This window comes from Microcebus murinus, chromosome 7 (assembly GCF_040939455.1).
Source record: "Microcebus murinus isolate Inina chromosome 7, M.murinus_Inina_mat1.0, whole genome shotgun sequence".
NCBI classification, from domain to species: Eukaryota; Metazoa; Chordata; class Mammalia; order Primates; family Cheirogaleidae; genus Microcebus; species Microcebus murinus.
Window position 1 is genome coordinate 28,248,140 of NC_134110.1, and position 21,645 is coordinate 28,269,784.

The 21,645-nt window shown below is 43.4% G+C and overlaps 1 protein-coding gene across 19 annotated transcripts in view; it reads left to right on the plus strand.

Moving 5' to 3' along the window:
- Window positions 1-8,950: 8,950 nt before the first annotated feature.
- PTK2 (protein tyrosine kinase 2) overlaps window positions 8,951-21,645 on the plus strand; it is a 271,799-nt gene continuing 259,104 nt past the window's right edge. For 10 of the 19 annotated variants that reach the window (XM_076004993.1, XM_076004982.1, XM_076004986.1 and 7 more), the window contains exon 1: window positions 8,951-9,097. The gene's annotated coding sequence lies outside the window, so the exon portion shown is untranslated. The remainder of the gene's footprint in view (window positions 9,098-21,645) is intronic. The other 9 variants (XM_076004975.1, XM_076004985.1, XM_076004977.1 and 6 more) reach the window with 3 other exon arrangements.

Sequence of the window (21,645 nt, forward strand, 5' to 3'; positions counted from 1 at the left end):
CTTTATCACTGTCACAGTTAAATGCAATGGCATAAAGCTGGAGAAGATGAAAAGGAAAACAGCCCAAGCTAAAGAATAAATGACATTTCAGAAAAAGCAGAAGTAGAGATGAAGACCAGTTGTAATTTAAAATGACAATATGTCAGAGGACAAAATTGCTGGCTTCTGGGTTGTTTCATGTTAGAAAGAGGCAGGTACACACCAAGCCAGAAAAGAGATCCAATGGCAAGGAGCAAAAAGTTTGACCCTGGTCAGTGTCTTAACCTCTCTGTGCCTCAGTTTTCTCATCTATAAAATGAGATAACAATAACATCTGATGTGAAAGTAATGATGAGAGAATATGAACTCACATGTCTGGTATGATCATTAAGATTCATGGCAGAGGAAACAAAAGGTAGGCATAGAATTACTATGTGCTTAGAATGAATTTCATTTTGTTGGACCTAAATGAAGCTTTGTTTTAAATGTCCCTGTCTTATTTGTTTCCAAATTCTGACTGTGTCATCTCATCAAATGAGATAGCACGTAGACAGACAGTAGTGTGTGTGTTAGTATTGACACACGGGGGGGGGGGGCGAGGCGGCCCTGATTTGTGGTGTTTGCCAATTTCCATCATGTGAATATTTCCACCATGACCAGTTTCAAGCTATCGATGTGACGTTACTGAATGTTGAGTTGGGAAAAGATGCATGGTGACTCCTCATTACGTAGTAGTTCATTACCTTGTAAATAGTATTGTGCAGATACAATAGACAACATCACGGATAACAGTAGTATGTAGTAAAATAATTAGGAAATGATAAGTTATAAATATTTATTACTTTTGTTTTTAATAGAACTTAGTGATAAGTTTATATAACTTTTAATAGTGGCTGTGTTTAACAGTCAGCTCTCTTATTTTTTTTTTTATTTTTTTTTGAGACAGAGTCTCACTTTGTTGCCCAGGCTAGAGTGAGTGCCATGGCATCAGCCTAGCTCACAGCAACCTCAATCTCCTGGGCTCAAGCAATCCTGCTGCCTCAGCCTCCCGAGTAGCTGGGACTACAGGCATGAGCCACCATGCCCGGCTAATTTTTTGTGTATATATTTTTAGCTGGTCAATTAATTTCTTTCTATTTTTAGTAGAGATGGGGTCTTGCTCAGACTGGTTTCGAATTCCTGACCTCAAGCAATCCGTCCACCTCAGCCTCCCAGAGTGCTAGGATTACAGGCGTGAGCCACCACACCCGGCCATCAGTCAGCTCTCTTAAGTTAGCAGAGCTGCTCCAACACATCACTGCATGCACTGCAGCTGGTGTGGAGTCTAGTACTCAGTAAGAATTCAATATCTGTTCATCTCTCTTCTCCAGCTCTGACATTGTCCCACTGACTATCCCCTAGCTTAGTGGAACTAAACGTATGGAAATGTCTGGAGAGGTGAGAGGGAAAGAGAGAAGGGAAAAAGACGGTGGAAGAGAATGCAAGAGGAGCTGCAGGAAGATGGAACACAAGCTGGGTCTGGAAGGTTCTGGACCCTTCAGAGATGGATAATTTTTATAAGAGGAATCAAAATATGGATCCATGGGGGATGTTGGTATTTTGTGGGTGCCCTACACCAATCCTCTTCTCATAGTATGAGACTCCCAGGGATTGGAGAGGACTCCACCTCCCACCAGAGAAATTCTCCCCCTGGCTTCCCCTGCTTTCTCCCCCTAGCACCCGGAGGCAAGTCCTGTGAGCTCAGATGGCCAATTGGATTTAGCTATCTGGGAGCTTAAATTGTGAGCAGTGATGGAAAGGTAAGATCTCTGTAAGAATCAATTCCGGGTGGTATATGGCAGGGCACTGGGTCCTTCTCTAACAATTTCTCTTGCCTCACCCCAGAAGGCCCGGGCTCCTGCGCAGCATCCTGCTTACCCAGCTTCCCTCTGGCTCACTGAGCCACCTGGCATCCTTCTATGGCAGATCCTTTAGGTGCCTCCTCAATGTCATTCTCCCCAATTTGTTTTCAGATTTACAATTTGCAGGCTAAAAGACTTAATTTCCCAACTTCCCTTGAAGCTGATGTGGCCATATGAGTAGATATCTACTGAAGGGATGTATACAAAGGTATTAGGTAGAACTTTCAGGAAAGTGTGCCATTTGGCCTCTCCTCCTTCTTCCTTACTGCTTCATGGAATGTGGAAGTAATGGCTGGAACTCTAGCAGCTACCCTAGACTGTGAGATGATCTTGACAATATATGGTGGGGCAGAATGTATGAAACACAGAAAGAGCCTGAGAGCTCTGATGAATTTATGGAGTCTTCATATCAATTTTCTTCTTCCTACCTCTGGACTTTGTTCACATAGCAGAATAAAACCCTGTGTGTTTTCCCTATTGCAGTAGAGACTTTGTTCATCACAGCTGAAACGAATCCTATAGATACACCCTCCAGTAATACTACTTTTGGCTTAAGACCAGATGGTTGGTTTCTGTGGCTCATAGTCTCATGGAGTCACATTCCCATTTCTCTCTCCCACAGTCTCAAGCCCCACATTCAGGCCCACAGTTTCTTGTCTGCCTTGCTTTCCTCCCCAGAGGACATGTCATCACCCATGTGCCTCTGCCCGTGCTGTGCCCTCCGCCAGGATGTCCTTCCCTGACCTTGTCTGCTTGTAAGACTGGACGCAAACATCACCTCTGTGACAACATAGCTTGGATGGCTCTGTGTCATAATTACCGACTTACTTGTCTGCTCCCTGCCAGACGATGAACAACCTGGTGTTTAGCATGCTGTGCGGCACATCCTAGGAGCTCAGCGCATGTGGTTTGAATGAGGGAATGAACACTATAGACATGGGAGGTGATTTCAAGCTTTGTAACTAGATCCATCAATCTCTTCCCCCAGGCCTGCTGCCTACCTGGCTCTTTGTATGCGTGGAGGAGATTTCTGTGCATCATCTGGGCTAATTTCCTGCCATGAGGCCGTGCTGCCCCTAAACCATGCCAAACACAGGCCTGATTTTGAATGGATGATGCCCAACTTGAAGGTGTTTTGGACATGAGCAATGTCCCTAAAAGCAACAGAAGAAAGTAGTAATGGATCATGACCCAGTGCAAAATAAGTGTCTGCGAATCTATACTAATAAAAATGATTGAATAAATGAACAAATGAGGGAGAAGAGACAATTCTCCCATGCAGAGCTCCAAATTATTTGTGTAGATACTCTTCCCTCAAGGAGGGAGAGCATGACTCTTCATTCTTTATGTGCAGCTGCACATAGTGACTTCCTCCCAGAGTGTACTGTTGGGGAGGGGAGGTGGGGAGGGAAATTTTATGTTGGAGAAACCCGACAGATACTACTTCAGTTGGGTGATCAAGGTCAACAGCAACAGTCACAATTCATGTTGGCAGTGTGTGCCCTTGATATGATGTGATGACACTGGCATTTCACCTCTGTGGTCTTCCTCCCAATAACCTATAACTCCAGTTTTTTCATGGGGAAAACTTCAGACAAATTCCAGTAGTGGGTCATCCTACAAAAATACTTAACCAGTACTCCTCAAAACTTAATCAAAAAACAAAGAAATTCTTCTGGGCTTGGTAATGTGTTCCTATAGTCCTACCTACTTGGGAGGCTGAGCCTAAAGGGTCACTTGAGGAGTTTGAGGCTGCAGTGAGCTATGATGCCACTGTATTCCAGCCTGGGCAACAGAGTGAAGTGAGACCCTGTCTCAAAAAAAAAAAAAAAGAACTTCTCCCTTACTACAGGCAGTTTGAGAAGCATTGCTCTCTAGATCATTGAGAATTAGCACAAGTTAAGATTATGACTGAAATAGAATATATAAAAATGAAGCTCAGAAAAAGAAAAAACAAAGCTGAGAAGAAGAAAAAAATGAGAACTCTTCTAAGAGGCAGTCTTTTTAAATTTAAAAAACTGGAAACAATGAAAGTGTGTAGGCTTCTGTTGAACATGACTCTCACAACATTTGCAAAGAGGACATTGCTTTAATGAGCAGCTAATACTGACTCAAGCAATGAAAATGATCAAGAAAGTGAATTTTATCAATTCCATAACTGGAACACGTCTGACTGCCTCTCTGCAATGTCTTTGGTAAACGAACACGTGCTGACAGTTCACAGCAGGGTGGATGCACAGGTTCCTCACCTGGACCCTTCCTGGTAGCTCTGGGGCAGGCATGAAGCTGCACAGCTGGCCAGGAGGCAAAGGAACCCAGCAACAGAGAACACAATTTCAGAGCCAAATAAGTTGGGATTGAATCCTGGTTCTCCCAGGCACCTGCTGAGTAGACCTGAGCTTGATAACCATCACCTTCTGGCCTCAGTTTACCCATCTATAAAATGTGCTTCATAATACTTATCTAAGGTGGTTGTGAAAATTAAATGAGACAAGGAATGGTTTGGGGCAGAATTTCCCAAAAAAGGTGGACCTTTTCTTCTTTAAAGGCTGATGTAGGCACAGTAGCAGGTACAGATACATGGTAGCTCTGGATGAATTGTGATTTGAGCCCTAGCTGCAAGTTCTAGACCAATGGAGTATCTCAGGTTTGGAGGGGGTGGGGATTCTTGGTCTGGACCTGCTGAGTCTTATAGAAGGGAGGGTTTCTCTTTGTGTGCTGTGTATATATATTTTCAGGGATGGGGTGGGTGGCAGGAGGTTGGCAGTAGGCATGGGGCCCAGGCCAGGGAGAAATATCCCTGGGACAGACCCCCACAGGTGAGGTCCTACTATAGGTAGCTCAGCCTCCAGGTAGGGCCTGCTCACTTCCATTTAGGGAGAACTTGAGGGGTGGGGCTGGGTGGGGGCGAGAGGCCTATTAGTGCCCCTTGTGGCAGAAGGCCCTGAAACACCCTGGTGGGGCACAGTAGGGGAGCTCTGTGTGAGACGAGGGGTGGGAGCACCCTGCTTCAGCTGAGCATGCTCCCCACGTAGGGCCAATTGTTGCCACATCCCCACAGGAGAGGGGCACCCACTACAGGCTCTGCTGGCACCACCGCTGGGCATGACTCCTCCTGCCACCTCTACATCCCTACAGTAAATTTCTGTGGAAAGTGAAATTTCAAGCTTGTAGTAAGACCTGCATAAACAGTCTAGTTATCCTGTGAGCACAGAATCTTCCTGAATATGATCATAGATGTGTTTTTCTCTCTTCTGGGCAAGTTGCACATGGTGGTTGTGGTGACAGCCCGAGAGGGCAGGGCCCACCTCACCTTTATACAGGACAGAATGTGAAGAAGGGAATCTGCTTTCAAGTCTCCCCCTCCCACTGCTCCTGCTCTGGCCCTGCTTCCCCTCTGGGCATCCTCTGCCTGCCTGCCTTCCGCTCTTCCCACTCTCCCCATTATGCAGATGAGGAAGTTGAGACTCAGAGAGATTGAGCAGCCTGTTTAGGGCACCTGGGTTGTTGTGGGGGAGCTGGGATGGGGACCCAGGTCTATGGGACTCCCTTTTCCATTCCACTGCCCCCTGCTCTCTCCTCCTTGACCAGTCTCTAGCCTCTAACACTTGAGGGCCAGGATCTCTATGCAATGTGACAGTCCCCTAGCTCCAAGGGGCACATCTTACTAGACCCGAAGTTTCCCCAGGCATTTGTCTCCTGGGCCTCACTTTCTCCAGATGGATCTGCAGGCTTGTCAGTGCCATGATGTGGTAGAGTCTTCTGGGTGACATCAGCTTCCACACCCCCATTACTGTGCATCCACCCCCTGGCTGGAAATGTGTGTTTCTACTTCCCTGCCATGAGTGAGCCCCTGCTGGGAGGGAGCCCTTACCAGACCAGGGAGGCAGGGGGCTTTTCAAAGGGAAACTGCTCCAGGGCTTGGTGCTGCCAACATATAGGAAGCCCTCCCTGAAAGCTTCCCATGCAAGGTCAGTGCTCAGCCCATCTGGTGCAGTGCAGGAAGGGGAGAAGTCAACTGGTGTTCTCTGCTTTGTTTTTCCTATGAGGTTTGAGTGACTGTGCTGGGGAGAGGAAGGAGCACAGGCTTTGCTGTTGAACAAATGCAGCCTTGAATTCCAGCCCTGCTATCTGACTGACTGCTCCTTTTTTCTGAGCCATAGTTTTCTTATCCATTAAATGGGGGTGATGATAATAGTGTCCACAAAGCAGGCCTGCCATTAGAGACAGTGTATACAAGGTTTGACCCACAGGTACCCAGTAAAAATCAGCCTTCCTTGACACTGTCCTGGTGGTCCTGTGAATATTTTATCATCATCCAGATTATTAGTAATCCATAAAGTAATGTTATAGCTAATCAATAATATATATGCCAAGCACTCTTTTTTGAGGATGGTTTATTTCCTCCCCACAACAACTTGATTTCATGCAGATCTTTTATAAGCCCCACTTTACAGATGAGAAATTGAGGCTCAGAGAGGTTATACAATCTTCCCAGGGTCTGACAGCCGGTAAATGGCTGAACTTGTGCTTTTGGTCTGTGCCAACATTCATCTGACTCCTAAGCTTGAGCTCTTAGGCACCATAAAGTATCTCCAAGAGGTAAGGTAAGACAAACCATTGTTTCCTGTTTGTCTCCCTTTTCTCCTGTTCGTATCTGTTTGCCCTTCTCATTTGCATCACTTCTTCCTGTCCTTTCCCAATTTTCTTCTTTTATTAAGCAGAAAGAATAATCAAAGCTGCCCTTCAAGAACATCACTGTCACATGTATTATGGCAGAGTACAGGAAACCAAATGTATTAGTTATTTACTGTTGTGTAACTACTTCCAAACCTATAGGCCTAAAACCACATATATTTTATTTGCTCGCAATTCTTTGTTTTGGCAATTTGGGTTGGATTCATCTGGGCAGTTCTTCCATGGGTCTCTCCAGGTCTCATGTGGTTGTAATTGGCTGAATGCTTGACTGGGACTGGGTGGTCTAGTGTAGCCTCACTCACATGTCTGTCGGTTGACAGCTTGTTGGCAAAGGTGCCTCAGTGCTCTTCCACAAGGCCTCCTCATGAGGCTAGGTTGGGCAGAAGAGGGTGAAAATGAAAGCTGCATGGTTCCTTGAGGCCTAGGCTCAGTATTTGTACATTGTCATTTGGGACACCTTCTTTTGGTCAAAGCACATTACAAGATCCTTCCACATTCAAGGGGTGAATAACTAGATTCTATCTCTTCTTGGGAGGAGCATCAAAGAATTGGTGGCCATTCTTAGTCTACCACAGTAACTGCAACCGCTTCTCCCAAAGATGACCTTAATGTAATCCCTTTTGTCCTCTCACTCCCCTCCTCCATCTTCATCTCCCATGCTCTCTTTTAAATAATAATCTCTCACTACACATCACCCAAAGCTTCACTCACTCACTCAACAAATATTTATTGTGTGCTGGGGACCCATTAGTGAACAAAATAAAGTCCATGTTCTAATGAATCTAATATTCTAGTGGAGAGAGCAGACAATCAAGAAATAAACAAGAACATAGTGTTGGGCTGTGGGGAACAATAGGTGCTTTGGAGAACAGAGCAGAGTAAGGGGTGGAAGTGTGAGTGGGAGGATGGCAAGGCAGTGGGTGATTCCTATTATATACAGGGTGGTCAGCTGACATCAGTCAGGTGACATCTAAGCAGAGGCTTGAACAAAGTGAGGGAGCAAGAATTTCCAGGAAGGGCAAATAGCAATTGCAAAGGCCCTGAGGCTGATGTCGCAATACACAATTCGGTATGTAGTAAAAAACAATGAACAAAAAGCCCAAAACAACTCAACTTTAATACATTTCATTAAAGAATAAAAAGAAAACATTTAAATTTGATAACACCTAAACAAAAGCATTTTATTCTACCTGATTCTAATGAGAGCCAAATTATAGCTCCTGATAACATAATGACTCGTGTCACCTCTCTGAGCTTCAGGGTGTTCACCTTTCAGGACTGTGTGCCTGTCCTGCCTCCTGGCTTGTGGTTAGCATCAAAAGGACACCATAAAAGTGAAAGTTGCTCTGTTTCTGGTTTCATTTCCTACCGCAAGCTTGCCTGAGTGATTTTTTTAAAGAACACAAATGGGTTATCACTTCCTCCTTAAAACCCTCCAAAGGATCCAAGAATAAACTCCACATACCTAAGCAAGGGCCCTTGACATCTGCATTTTTCAATCTTTCCAACTTCACCTTTTGCCATTTCTTCCAACCCACCCACAACATGTCCCAGTCATAACCAATCAGCTCTTCTCCCAAACTGGCTCCCATCTCAAAAGCCCTACTCCTGGCAATTCCCAGCTGGGGCGGAGGATCCTTCCCTCTTTTCTCTATCCGGAGAAAGCCTTCTCTGGTCTCAAGACTTAGGGGACAACTACTGAGCACTAATATTAGTGATCCCAGGTCAGTTCCTTGGTGGCATTTATTTAAATAATCTGTTTCAGACCGTCTTCCAAGATCAAATCACAGCCCAGCCCAGCGTCAGCTATGATGCCAACAGAAGAATTTCTGAGCCTCAGTTTCCTTGTCTGCAGAAAGGGCCCAAGAACACCTCATTAGGATAGGTGCGACGCCTGTAGACTGCTCAGGCAAGGGGCAGGGCACACAGACTTGGGGTTCCAACTCTGCGGCCGGGCTAGGGATGCCGAGGAGGGAGGTCCTCAAGAGGGGCCACGTTTGGGATTTGGCGGCAGGGAAGGGCTTTCTAGAAGTCCGTCCAATGCTGCCGGCGGAGAGTCCAGCAAGTGGGACCACCAGAACGTCCGCTCCACTGGGCTACCGCCACAACCGTCCAGCCCAGAGCTTTCCCCCGCCAGCCGCCACGCCCGCGCGCAGCCTCCGGCCACCCAGAAACCCCGGCCCTACAGCCCTAGCGGACTTCAGGAGCGGAGCCTGGCGACGTGCTGGGCATGCGCGAGTCGCGGCGCGCATGCCTGGTCCTCCCGGGAGGCGGAAGCTCGGGACGGAGGCGCAGCCGGGCGTGAGCCGCTGAGTGGGGGCGCGCGCCTCAGCCGGCTGCCGCGCACGCGCACGGGCCCGCGCCGACTCAGCACGGCCCCGAGGGCGCGAGCCCGCCGCCGCCCGGCCGGGACCGCTGTGCGCCCGCGGCGTGAGGTGTGGGAGGGCGCGCGGACGCCGTCGCCCGGCGCCGCCCCGTCGTCGTCTGCCTTCGCCTCACCGCGCCGAGCTGCGGTCCGAGTGAGTGCGGGGTGTGGGCCGGGGGCTGGGCGCGCGGCGGGCCGACTCCTTCGAACTGGTCGTGGGCAGGGCCACGGCCCCGAGGGCGGAGGGGCAGAGCGGGGCCGGACCAGCCAGTCCTGGCAGCGGATGCGGCGGAGCCCGGCCCCTCCCGCGCCCCCGGCCCGCCGGCGGTGGCTCGGGAGGCCGGGGGCGCTCGGGGAAGATGGGGAGGCCAGGGGATGGGAGGAGGTTGGGGGGCGCCCCAGGAGGCCGAGAGGCTCTGGAGGGCTAGGGGGCTGGAGGAGGTCAGGCGCGCCCGAGGAGGCCCGGGGGTTCGGGGTGGGGGGGCGCTGGGTGGCCAGGGGGGTCGGGAAGATTAGGAGGCTGGGGTACACGGGGAGGCCGGGAAGGGGGGCTCGAAGAGGTCGGAGTGTTTGGGGGCGCACAGGGAGGTGGGGGCATGGAGAGACGGGGGACTGGGGGACATTGCGAGTCCCGGGGACGTGAGGAGGCTGGTGAGGGGCGTCCGAGGAGGTCGAGGGCTCGGGGGACTCCCGGGGCCGACGGAGGCGCGGGGAGACGGGAGAGGCCGGGGGGCGCGGGAAGGACGGGCCAGCCTCCTCCAGAGCGGACCGAAAGCCTGAAAAACAAAAGGGGAGAGGAAGGAGGAGGAAGAGGGAATTCGCGGGGACGCGAGGAGGGATCGGCCGGACGCGAAACGGAGGTTTGCGGCGGCCCCGGCCTCTCCCGGGGCGCAGCCCCACGGGCAGAAAAGGGTGGTGAGCTTCGAGGGGTTCTGCTGGTGGCCAAGCCTCGAGCCCACTGCGTCCCCAAAAGCAAACCGCTCAAGTTTGATGGAGTCTTGTGGTTTTCTTTGCTATAACCCTAGAGCCCTCACTTGAGTCATTGTGCTGCACAAGTTTCCTCCTCTTCCCCGCCCCCAGCCCCCAACTCTGCTGCGGAGGGTTAGGTGGGACTATTTGCGGGATTTCTCTCTGGGTTCCTTTTGTAATTCTTTCTCAGAAGAAGGGGTGTGTGTGTGTGTTTAATTGGTTTCATTTAATTGCAGGATTTTGTAGCTAAATGCACTGAGGGTAAAGTTTTTTTTTTTCTTTCTTTTTTTTTGAGCCATTTCAACAGTGTCTCATTCTTGCATAGTTAGTCTGCAGCTGGGTTTTTGGCAGTGAGACTAAGATAATAGTAATATTGTAGTAATTATGGGAACTGGTTGAAATACGTTCAAGCTGAAGGCAGTGCAAGAGTTTGGGGATTTGTATTTAAGACTTGACCATCACTGGGATTTTTACTTAGAATGTAAACGTTTTCATGGTTGGAAAAACAGGCCATTGCTATTTGAAATGAAATACCAGAGCCTGAACCTTAATATTTATTTGTAAAACGGGTGATGAAAATAGTCTCATCTTCGAAAGAGAGTTGAGCACTCTGATTAGTTGTCCTGTGTTTGAAAACCTCTGAAAATTGGGACTCAGATGTGTCAATGATGTAATTAAAAGATACATAAAAGTATTCAACTTTTTTTGAGATAATATTTTCATCCAGTTGTACTATTGACTTCAAAAAACACTGCGATATTCAAACAGGAAACGTTTAAAGGACGTTTGTTTTCCAGTATTTTATGGCTTTAATTGTTTTATATTTGTTTCTATACTTAGTGGGGAAAAACTAGCTGAATCTACCATCTCTTTGAACCCTTTGGTTTACTAAGTGCTGCAGAAATATCAAGATCAATATTACAACATTTTCCTCTAAAGAATTTCAGGGCACTTTCAAATAATCCAGTTTAATAATGAACATGGGCAAAGATTATTTAAAACCTTTTAAAGGTGCCCACAGTCACATAAAACTTAGTATAGACACCGATTAGAAGGACGTATACATCTAATTCAGAGGTGGCAGATACTTCAAGAAGCAAATACTTGGATAAGTAAAGACATTGAATTCAAACTTAGTTTTTACAGAATATGGGGGCAAATTTCCTAGAGGACATAGGACTTAAAAAGCCTCTTTTGAGGCTGGCAGTCCATAGAAAGTGAATAATTATTAGATTAGGAGTGTAGTTCAATAAATGCAGCAGTGAAGGTCATTAGAATGTTTTTTAACTATAATAGTTTTTAATTAAAATTCTTTATGAAAAGACCCATGCTTATTGTTGGAAATTATATAACTTATCCCTCAATCCTCAAAAGCATGTTCTTCAGTTAGATAACTTTTCTTGCCAAGAAGTTGGAGAAATTGTCTAACTATAATAAGAAAATCCTATTGTTAAAAGTAGCCTCTTAAAAAATATTGATTAGCTCATGTGGAATAAATTATATTCTATAATGTGGTAAAAAATAATTTTGAAAATGACTATTCTTTCTTGAATGCTAATTTGATTTAGAGAGGTAGGCTCTTAGTTCACATCTCTAAAGATTTTTGTAAAAATTTTCTCTATTTTGTGGTGTTATAATTTTTATAAAATAAAATTGTTTTAAGGGTTACAGAAGATGCAATTCAAATTGTCATGCAATATGTAAATCTTTCAGTTTTGAAATTAGACATTTTCAGTTAGATACATCCTAAATTGACCTAGATTAAGACCTGGATCAATTCTTGTTTTAAACTGCAATAACAAAGTTTTTTGGTTTTTTTGAGGCAGAATCTCACTCTTGCCCTTGGCGTCAGGCTAGCTCATAGCAACCTCTAGGTTCTGGACTCAAGTGATCCTTCTGCCTCAGTCTCTCGAGTAAGTGGGAGTACAGGCATTCGCCACCATGCCCGGCTAAATTTTTCTATTTTTGGTAGAGATGGGGTCTCATTCTTGCTCAGGCTGGTCTTAACTCCTGAGCTCAAATGATCCGCCCACCTTGGCCTCCCAGAGTGCTAGGATTATAGACTCAGCCACTATGCCCAGCTCAAAAGTTTTGTTTTTAAAACCACATTTGTGGGCTGGGCACAGTAGCTCACACCTGTAATCCTAGCACTCTGGGAAGCCAAGGCGGGCAGATCGCTTAAGGTCAGGAGTTCGAAACCAGCCTGAGCAAGAGCAAGGCCCCATCTCTACTAAAAATAGAAAGAAATTAATTGGCCAACTAAAAATATATAAAAAAAATTAGCGGGGCATGGTGACGCATGCCTATAGTCCCAGCTACTCGGGAGGCTGAGGCAGTATGATCGCTTGAGCCCAGGAGTTTGAGGTTGCTGTGAGCTAGGTTGACGCCATGGCGCTCTAGCCCGGGCAACACGGTGAGACTCTGTCTCAAAAAATAAAATAAAATAAAATAAAACCACATTTGTGAAGTGAATTATTTTTGCCAGTAAAATCTGAGAACAGTTTAGTTTCTGTAGTACAGGCATATCTTGGAGATATTGTGGGTTTGGTTCCAATTGTGGGTTTGGTTCCAGAATACCTCAACAAAGCAAATTATCACAGTAAAGCAAGTCACATGAATGTGTTTCTCAATACACTATAGTGTAAACATAACTTTCATATGCACTAAGTGTGCTATGTTAAGAAAAACAATGTACACCCTTAATTTAAAAATACTTTATTGATGAAAAATGCAGACTATCATCTGAGCCTTCAGCAAATTGTAATCTCTCTGCTGTTGGAAAGTCTTGCCTCAATGTTGATGGCTGCTGACTGACCAAGGTAGTGGTTGCTGAAGGTTGGGGTGGTTGTGGCAATTTCTTAAAATAACAATGAAGTTTGCCTTATCTATCAATTCCCTTCTAAGAAAAATTTCTCTGTAGCGTGGGATGCTAATTGATAGCATTTTACCAACAGTAGAACTTTCAAAATTGGAGTCAATCATCCTAAACCCTGCTGCTGCTTTATCAACTAAGTTTATGTAATATTCTAAACCCTCTTGTCATTTCAACAATGTTCGCAGGATCTTTACCAGGAATAGATTCCATTTCAAGAAACCACTTTCTTTGCTCACCCATAAGAAACAACTCATGTGTTCAAGTTTGATCATGAGATTGCAGCATTTCAGTCACATCTTCAGGCTTCATTTCTGATTCTCTTGCTCTTTCCAGCACATCTGCAGTGACTTACACCACTGGAGTCTTGAGCCCCTCAGAGTTACCCGCAAGGGTTGGAATCAGTCTCTTTCAAACTCCTGTTAATGTTAGTATTTTGACCTCCTCCCATGAATCATGAATGTTAATGGCATCTAGAATGGTAAATCCTTTCCAGAAAGTTTTCAATGTACTTTGCCTAGATCCATCAAAGGAATCACTATCTATAGCAATTACAGCCTTATGAAATATATTTCTTTCTTTCTTTTTTTCTTTTTTTGAGACAGAGTCTTGCTTTGTTGCCCAGGCTAGAGTGAGTGCCATGGCGTCAGCCTGGCTCACAGCAACCTCAAACTCCTGGGCTCAAGCGATCCTCCTGCCTCAGCCTCCCGAGTAGCTGGGACTACAGGCATGTGCCACCATGCCTGGCTAATTTTTTCTATATATTTTTAGTTGGCCAATTAATTTCTTTCTATTTACAGTAGAGATGGGGGTCTCGCTCTTGCTCAGGCTGGTTTCGAACTCCTGACCTTGAGCGATCCACCCGCCTTGGCCTCCCAGAATGCTAGGATTATAGGCGTGAGCCACCGTGCCTGGCCCATGAAATGTATTTCTTAAGAATAAGACTTGAAAGTCAAAATTACTCCTTAATCCCTGGGCTGCAGAATGGATGTTAGCAGGCATGAAAACAACATTCATTTCCTTGTACTTCACATCTCTGTCAGAGTGCTTTTGTGAACAGGTGCATTGTCAATGAGCAGTAATCTTTTCTGAGCAGTAGGTCTCAACAGTGGGCTTAAAATATTGAGTAAAGTGTACTGGAAACATATGTGCTGTCATCCAGGGTTTGTTCCATTTCTATAGCATCATTCCTAAGGACTCGGGGATTTTTGGAATGGTAGATGAGCATTGGCTTCAGCTGCATTGTCCCCTAACAGGAGTCTGTCCTTTGAAGCTTTGAAGCCAGGCATTGACTTCACTTCTCTAGCCATGAAATTCCTACATGGCCTTTTCTTCCAGTAGAAGGCTGTTCATCTACACTGAAAATGTGGTGTTAGCATAGCCACCTTCATCAGTGATCTTAACTACATCTTCTGGATAACTTGTTACAGCTTCTTCATCAGCATTTGCTGCTTCACCTTGCACTTTTGTGTTATGGAGATGGCTTCTTTCCTTTAACCTCATAAACCAATCTCTCCTAGCCTCCAGCTTTTCTTCTGTAGCTTCCTTACCTCTCTCAGCCTTCATAGAATTGTAGAGAGGCCTTGTTCTGGATTAGGCTGTGGCTTAAGGGAGCGTTGTGGCTGCTTTGATCTTCTGTCCAGACCACTAAGACTGTCTCTATATCAACAGTGAGGCTGTTTTGCTTTCTTATCATTTTTGTGTTCACTGGAGTAGCACTTATATTTCCTTCAAGAACTTTTCCTTTGCATTGATAACTTGACTGTTTGCATAAGAGGCCTACCCTTTGGTTTTTCTTGGCTTTCCGCATGCCTTCTTCACTAAGCTTAATTATTTCTAGGTTTTTTTTTTTTTTTTGAGACAGAGTCTCACTTTGTTGCCCAGGCTAGAGTGTGTGCGGTGTCCTCAGCCTGGCTCACAGCAACCTCAATCTCCGGGGCTCAGCGATCCTACTGCCTCAGCCTCCCGAGTAGCTGGGACTACAGGCATGCACCACCATGCCCGGTTAATTTTTTGTATATATATTTTTAGTTGGTCAATTAATTTATTTCTATTTTTGGTAGAGATGGGGTCTCGCTCAGGATGGTTTTGAACTCCTGACCTTGAGCAATCCGCCCGCCTCAGCCTCCCAAAGTGCTAGGATTACAGGCGTGAGCCACCACGCCCGGCTAATTTCTAGGTTTTGATTTAAAAGGACTCTTCCTTTGTCTTGAACACTTAGAGGCCATTGTAGAATTATTAATTGGCCTAATTTCAATATTCTTTTGTCTTGGGGAATAAGAATGCCCCAGGAGAAGGAGAGAAAGGGGGAACAGCTCTTGGGTGTTACAGCAGTCAGAACATACACAACATTTATTAAGTTTGCTGTGTTATTTAGGTGCAGTTCATGGTGCCCCAAAACAATTACAATAGTAACATCAAAGATCACTGACTACAGATCACTGTAATATATAATAATAATGGAAAAGTTTGAAATATTGCGAGAATTACCAAAATGTGGTGTAGAGACGCAAAGTGAGCATATGATGTTGGAGAAATAGCCCTGATAGGCTTGCTGGGGGCAGGGTTGCCACAGACCTTCAGCTTGTAAAAAACACACTGTGAAGAGAGCAATACAGTGAAGCACAATAAAATGAGGTATGCCTAGGTTTTATTTTGCTTTAAGCTCCAGTTTAAGAACACATTTTTAGTCTGGGCGTGGTGGTGCACATCTGTAATCTCAGCTACTTGGGAGGCTGAGGTGGTAGGATTGCTTGAGTCCAGTAGTTCTGGGCTGTAATGTGCTATGCCAATCAGATGTGTGCACTTTGTTTGGCATCAATATAGTAACCTCCTCAGAGAAGGGGACCAGTGAGTTGCTTAAGGAGGGGTGAACTGGCCCAGGTTGGAAATAGAGCAAGCGAAAACTCCCCTGTTGATTATTAGGGGGATGGCACCTGTGACTAGCCACTGCACTCCAGCCTGAACAACACGGTGAGGCCCTGTCTCTTAAAAACACATTTAAAAAAAAATGTTATTTATTTAGAGATGGTCTCACTTTGTTGCTCAGTCTGGAATGCAGTGGTGCCATCGTAGCTCTCTGCAACCTCAAACTCCTGGGCTCAAGCCATCCTACTGCCTCAGCCTCCGGGGGTAGGGTTGTGGGGACAACATATTGTCACTATCATTTCCCCTTACTAAAGTTTCTTAAGTAATTAGCAATAAATTGCTGTGGAGGTCTTTTGACAATTTTTACTGACACCTGTATAAATTATTTAAAATGCAGGTTTTAAAATTTGGGCAAAGTAAGTGACCTTACTTGAATCAATAGTAATATACTTCAGGAAGTTTATGAATGCATCTAAGCATCCAAATGTTGCTTATCAATCCTGAGATTGGAATTGAAAATGGTGAAAAGCAGTTTCAGTTCGTCCTTTGGTGCACCTGTGGCTTACTGATCTCATCAGACTACATTGAGAAGTTATTTTGTGACCTCTCTTCTGTAAATTGCTCTTAATAGTGGATTATTTGAGCCTTCTTGCTTTTTCTCTCTGTGGACATTTTGGGAAATGTTAATTTCCTTTATTTCATTTCATGACTACCAAAAGGCAGCCCAGTGCAAGAGAAATGACATTTGTATCTACCAGTTTCTGGTATTGATTTCTAGGAATTGTGCCAAATTTTATTCAGAACTGCTTAAATGTGTTTCTGATTATAAAGCAGTAGAGAAACCCCTCTGTATCTACAACAATTTTTTTTTGGTGGGTTCTATGATGGAAATAAAATTCAGATAAGCATACATGCTTTAACTTTCAGTATAAATGGAATTTTCAGCAATGCTGTTAATTATAGCCTGATTTGCATAAACACTAATGAAATGGTTTATAGACAAAAGTAGGAAATAGATGTTTTTGCCTTTATGGCAGTATTTCCGCTCTTTAGCAGTTGGAAGCTTCAGAAAAGCACTAGTTGCATCACCACAAAGTTTACCTTTTTTGTTTGTTTGTTTTGAGATAGTGTCTTGCTCTGTTTTGAGATAGTGTCTTGCTCAGGCTAGAGTGCATGCAGTGGTGTTATCATAGCTCACTGCAACCTCAACTCCCAGGCTCAAGCAATACTCCTGCATCAGCCTCCAGAATAGCTGGGTCTACAGGTCTGTGCCTGTAATTTTTCTATTTTTTGGCTAATTTTTCTATTTTTTGTAGAGGTGAGGTCTCACTATGTTGCTGAGACTGGTCTTGAACCCCTGGCCTCAAGCCATTCTCCCATCTTGGCCTCCCAAAGTGCTAGGATTATAGGCGTGAGCCATTGTGCCCAGCTTCACACGTTTACCTGTTTTTAAGAACATGAAGGTATTTCCTTGCAATTTAATTAAATTTTATCTATTTAATTAAAACATAATCCTAGCTATATTTTACTGATATACTTTTCTATTTACTATAAACTCATTTTTCAGAAACAAATGACTAAAATCATACATTTGAATTTTATCCAACAATAGGGGAAGAAATGTAACATTTACTGGGCACTGACGTGGGTACCATGTGTTATTGGTGTTATTGTCTTTTTATAGGTAAATTATAATCTGGGACAGCCTCTATACTGTTTCATTTGTTACACACCATGTGCCAAACCTGAGCTGAGTGTTATAATGCTTTATCTCCTTTATTCCTCAGGAGAACTGTTGAATTGTAGGTGCTATTTATATCCTCATTTTATAGATGAAATGCTGGAAGTTTAGAATTAGAGTAGCTTGCCCAGGGTCACTCAGCTCACAAGTGATGGATCCTGGGCAGCGAGCTCCTAACAGCATGTGGCCTCTGGGACTGGAAAAGTCACAGTAGTCTTAAAACTTAACCCAGATTCCTGAAGTAGGAGTAAATAGTATGCAAGTATAAGTTACTGTGCCTGAAAAGTTTTAAGTAATACCATTTTCTTACACTTGAATCTCACACTTTGAGAACATGAAGTTCTGATCTGGCCAATATAGTATTAACAAGCCTTTTAATGACTATATCACAATTGTTTAATTATTTTGTTTTTTAGTATTAACTACCTTCTAGAATGTTTAATTATCTGAATCAATTTAGAATTAAATAAAAACATATATAATGCATGGGATACTAGTTGATGCTTCTTATTTGCCAAAGGACATGTTTTAGTAACCTCCACGTTTACAGTTTTCCATTGGTGATTTTTCTTGGGATGGTGTTGTTTATGATGAGAACATAGTTCTGTAAGAAGCAAGGAAAAACATTGCATATTTCTTCTCACACAGGTTGAGCCCCTTGTGATAAATCCTAGCATTTATAATCTCTAACAAATTGCTGCTCTATAAATGTTTCTGAAATGAATGTATTCATTTTCACCAATTTAGAATTTTCCAGCCTGCTTTTAAGACTTGACATACTCTCACCTCCATTATTTGGGGCTAGTGGATCAAAACCAAGGCTCAGAAGAACCTAAAGAGTCATGTTTGTGGATTGTTTATGCCTAGGATCTCTTTTCTGCCTCCATATTCTTTATTAAAATTCCTGCATTTGTGGTTTGGATTCTGCTGTGAACTGTAGATGCTTGTTGTGTCTACTTCTCTCTTGACCAAAGCACTATACCTTTGCTGGACTGATGAAAGAGCTTAATGCTTTTATATGTTATGTATTTTTTAGGTATTGTGTGTTGGTTGTCTTGTGAGAACGTAAGTGCCGTGAGGGCAGAAACTTGGTTGAAACCTCAGTGTCTGACATAATATTTATTGAGTAAGTCAGTGAAAGAACCCAGGCTCATTTATTATTGGAGAACTGTTTGTTGTGTCAGTCAGCCATCTGTTGTTTTGTTTGCCTTGGTAAAGAATGTCATTTAAAAAATCACCTAGGAGGCTGGGCGGGGTGGCTCATGCCTGTAATACTAGCACTCCGGGAGGCTGAGGCAGGCGGATAGCTCAAGGTCAGGAGTTGAAACCAGCCTGAGCAAGAGCGAGACCCCGTCTCTACTATAAATAGAAATTAATTGGCCAACTAATATATATAGAAAAAATTAGCCGGGCATGGTGGCGCATGCCTGTAGTCCCAGCTACTCGGGAGACTGAGGCAGTAGGATCGCTTGAGCCCAGGAGTTTGAGGTTGCTGTGAGCTAGGCTGACGCCATGGTACTCACTGTAGCCTGGGCAGTAAAGTGAGACTCTGTCTCCAATAAAAAAAAAAAATCACCTAGGAGACTTAATACCAGGGAAGAACTTGGATTATCTGTGTTTTCACCTTTGTCTCCTTTATTTTTAAATAGCTACTGTCACCAAACTTGGGCCAGAAAAAAAATATTGCTCTGCCCCTTTACAGTTTTGAAATTTCCTTTTTTTCTAGAAGTCAATCCTGTAGGAATTGATCTTGTGTTCATTAGGACTTTTCCTAAGTTCTGAAGACATGTAGAATTGTTCAGGGTGACACAAAGTGAGTGGGATTTTTGATTATTGATACAGAAGCTCTAATATATCTTTTACTAATCAGCTGGATTTACTGGATGTTTTATAAGGTTTTAACATTATGTACCAAAACCATTTGAAAGAACAACCATCTTCCTAATACTGAGGTGCTAATTATATAATATGCCAGGTCATCCTTGACCTTGTTAAAGGGTCTTTACTGACATGCTACTGTTCAGATAAAACGTTTTGAAAGTGACAGGTCAAAATACTCTCACTCAGGTAAGGATAGTCAACATATGGGTACAAAATCTCTTTCTTCCTGAGATTTTGCAGTTTGCTTTTCCTTGGTGTTCCTGTATAGTCTTGCTATATTGTGAGGGGGTAACTGATTACACACACATTCCAGTAAACTCCATGGCGTTTTCAGTGCTAAACAAAGTAGTATCAGGACTGCAGCATCACCATCATCTAGATATTTGCCAGAAATGCAAGTGAGCCCCTACCTCTGAATCAAACTCTGGGGGTGGGACCCACCCAGCAAGCTGTTTTAACTTGCTTTCTAGGTGCTTTGATGGATGCTAATGTTCGTGAACTGCTGCTTTAGAGTTTTGAGATAAACACAGGTCATAGCAAACAAAAAATCAGTCTTGAGATATGTGTGTGATCTCTTCTTGACTGCTTCATTTTGCTGGAGAGATTGCCCTTCAGGAATCTAAATATGTTAGGATTTTCAGAATCTTGGGAAGATCTCACAACCACTTTGGTTTAAAGATTTTGATGTTTTATGCTGAGACTGCTTAATTCTTTTGAATTTTAGTTTGGAATTCAAATGAACAATTTTACATTGAAATAGCAGTTTGAATGGATCCTGGATTTGTGGCTTTTAGTAAATAGCTGGAGAGTGGATACATGTTAGTGCTTTAAGGCAGAAGTTCCTTGGTGGTTTTGTTTTGGTGCTGAAAAATTGGTTAGCATGTACTAGAGTTGGTGGTCCAAGTCTTGGGGTGACGACTAATGAAGCTTCATTGCGTGAATTGATTTTTATGCGTAGTATTGAATTCTTATCTAAATTTAATACATTCTTTGGTCTTTTTCATTTTTCCTAAGAAAAAGGCTAAATAAAAGTCTGTAAAGATGAAATTGGTGATATGCCTTGTATCTGTGTTATGTCTTATGCAGAATTAGATGTATTGTTTGGCAAAGAGAATATTGTAAGCTCAGGGACAGAGATTCTATATTATTATTTAGATATATTTGAGGCCCACCCCCATTTGCTCATACAGCTGTTGTAGTTAGTTAGTAAGTAATTTATTTAATGAATGAAGAAGAGTCCCCTTTTGCCAAGGTTCTCTGGATTATCAGTGTGTTGGTACTGGAGGAATAGAGATAAATGAAGAGCACTGGGAAAAGTTTCAGAAAAGATTTGAAGGAAATCAGTTAAAAAGACTAAAGTGAATGGCTTTGTGGAGGTTTTGTTGTAAGGGGTGTTTTAATATATCAGAGTTGTTGCAAAGGTAGTGAAGAGTTAGGGATAAACTGATGAAATTAATTAATGTAATCTCAAAACAATGAGAAGAATGTTTCCATGTGAATTTCCTTCATGATCAAACTTCTCAACTGTGCAAGCTTAATGAAAGCAAAAATAATATAAATTAGATAGTGGGGAAAAGCTATCTGGAACAATTTCTTTCTCCTCAAAATTGATCAAGTGGCATTAAAATTATAATTTATAGTCAGTTACAGACAATAACCATCTTTAAATGTAATTCTAAGAGTGCTAAGCCTAGAGTAGCTTTTCAATAAATGTTAATAAATGATTCTCCTGTTACTTGTCACTAAAGAGTTAGACTCCAGCCACTGGCCATTCTTCTCTTATTACTACTTAAGCATAGCTCCGTCTTTGGTCCTGTAATCTGTCTCCCCTCTGTGCCCCCTTCTGGTGGTTTCTGTAGTGTTGCCACTTTGTGGTTTTAAATAGCTTTTTCCTGATTGTAATGAGGTTGTACTTTTTTTTTTTTTTTTTTTTTAATATATTTACTGGCCCTTTGGATATTTTTCTGTAAGGTCTTCTGTTTTTTTTTCTTCACTGATTTGTAGCTTCTTTGTATGTTCAGAATACACGTCTTTTGTTGGTTATATATTTTGCCACTATCTCCTCCCACTTTGTGGTGTTTAGTTTCACTGACTCTTAATGACATTTTTGGGATAAACAGAAGTTTAATGTAGTCCATTTATTGGTCTTTTCCTTTATAGTTATTGCTTATTGTGTCTTTTCCTACCCTGAGGTCATGAACTAATTCCTTTGTTATTTTCTAAGTGTTTTACAATTTTGCCTTTCATCTTTAACTTTATAATTCACTTGGAATTGGTTTTGGTGAATAGGATAAAGAAGGGCCAGTTTTATTAAACATGTGGGCATCTAGTCTCAACATCATTTACCAAAAAGAGCTTCTTTTTCCCTGAA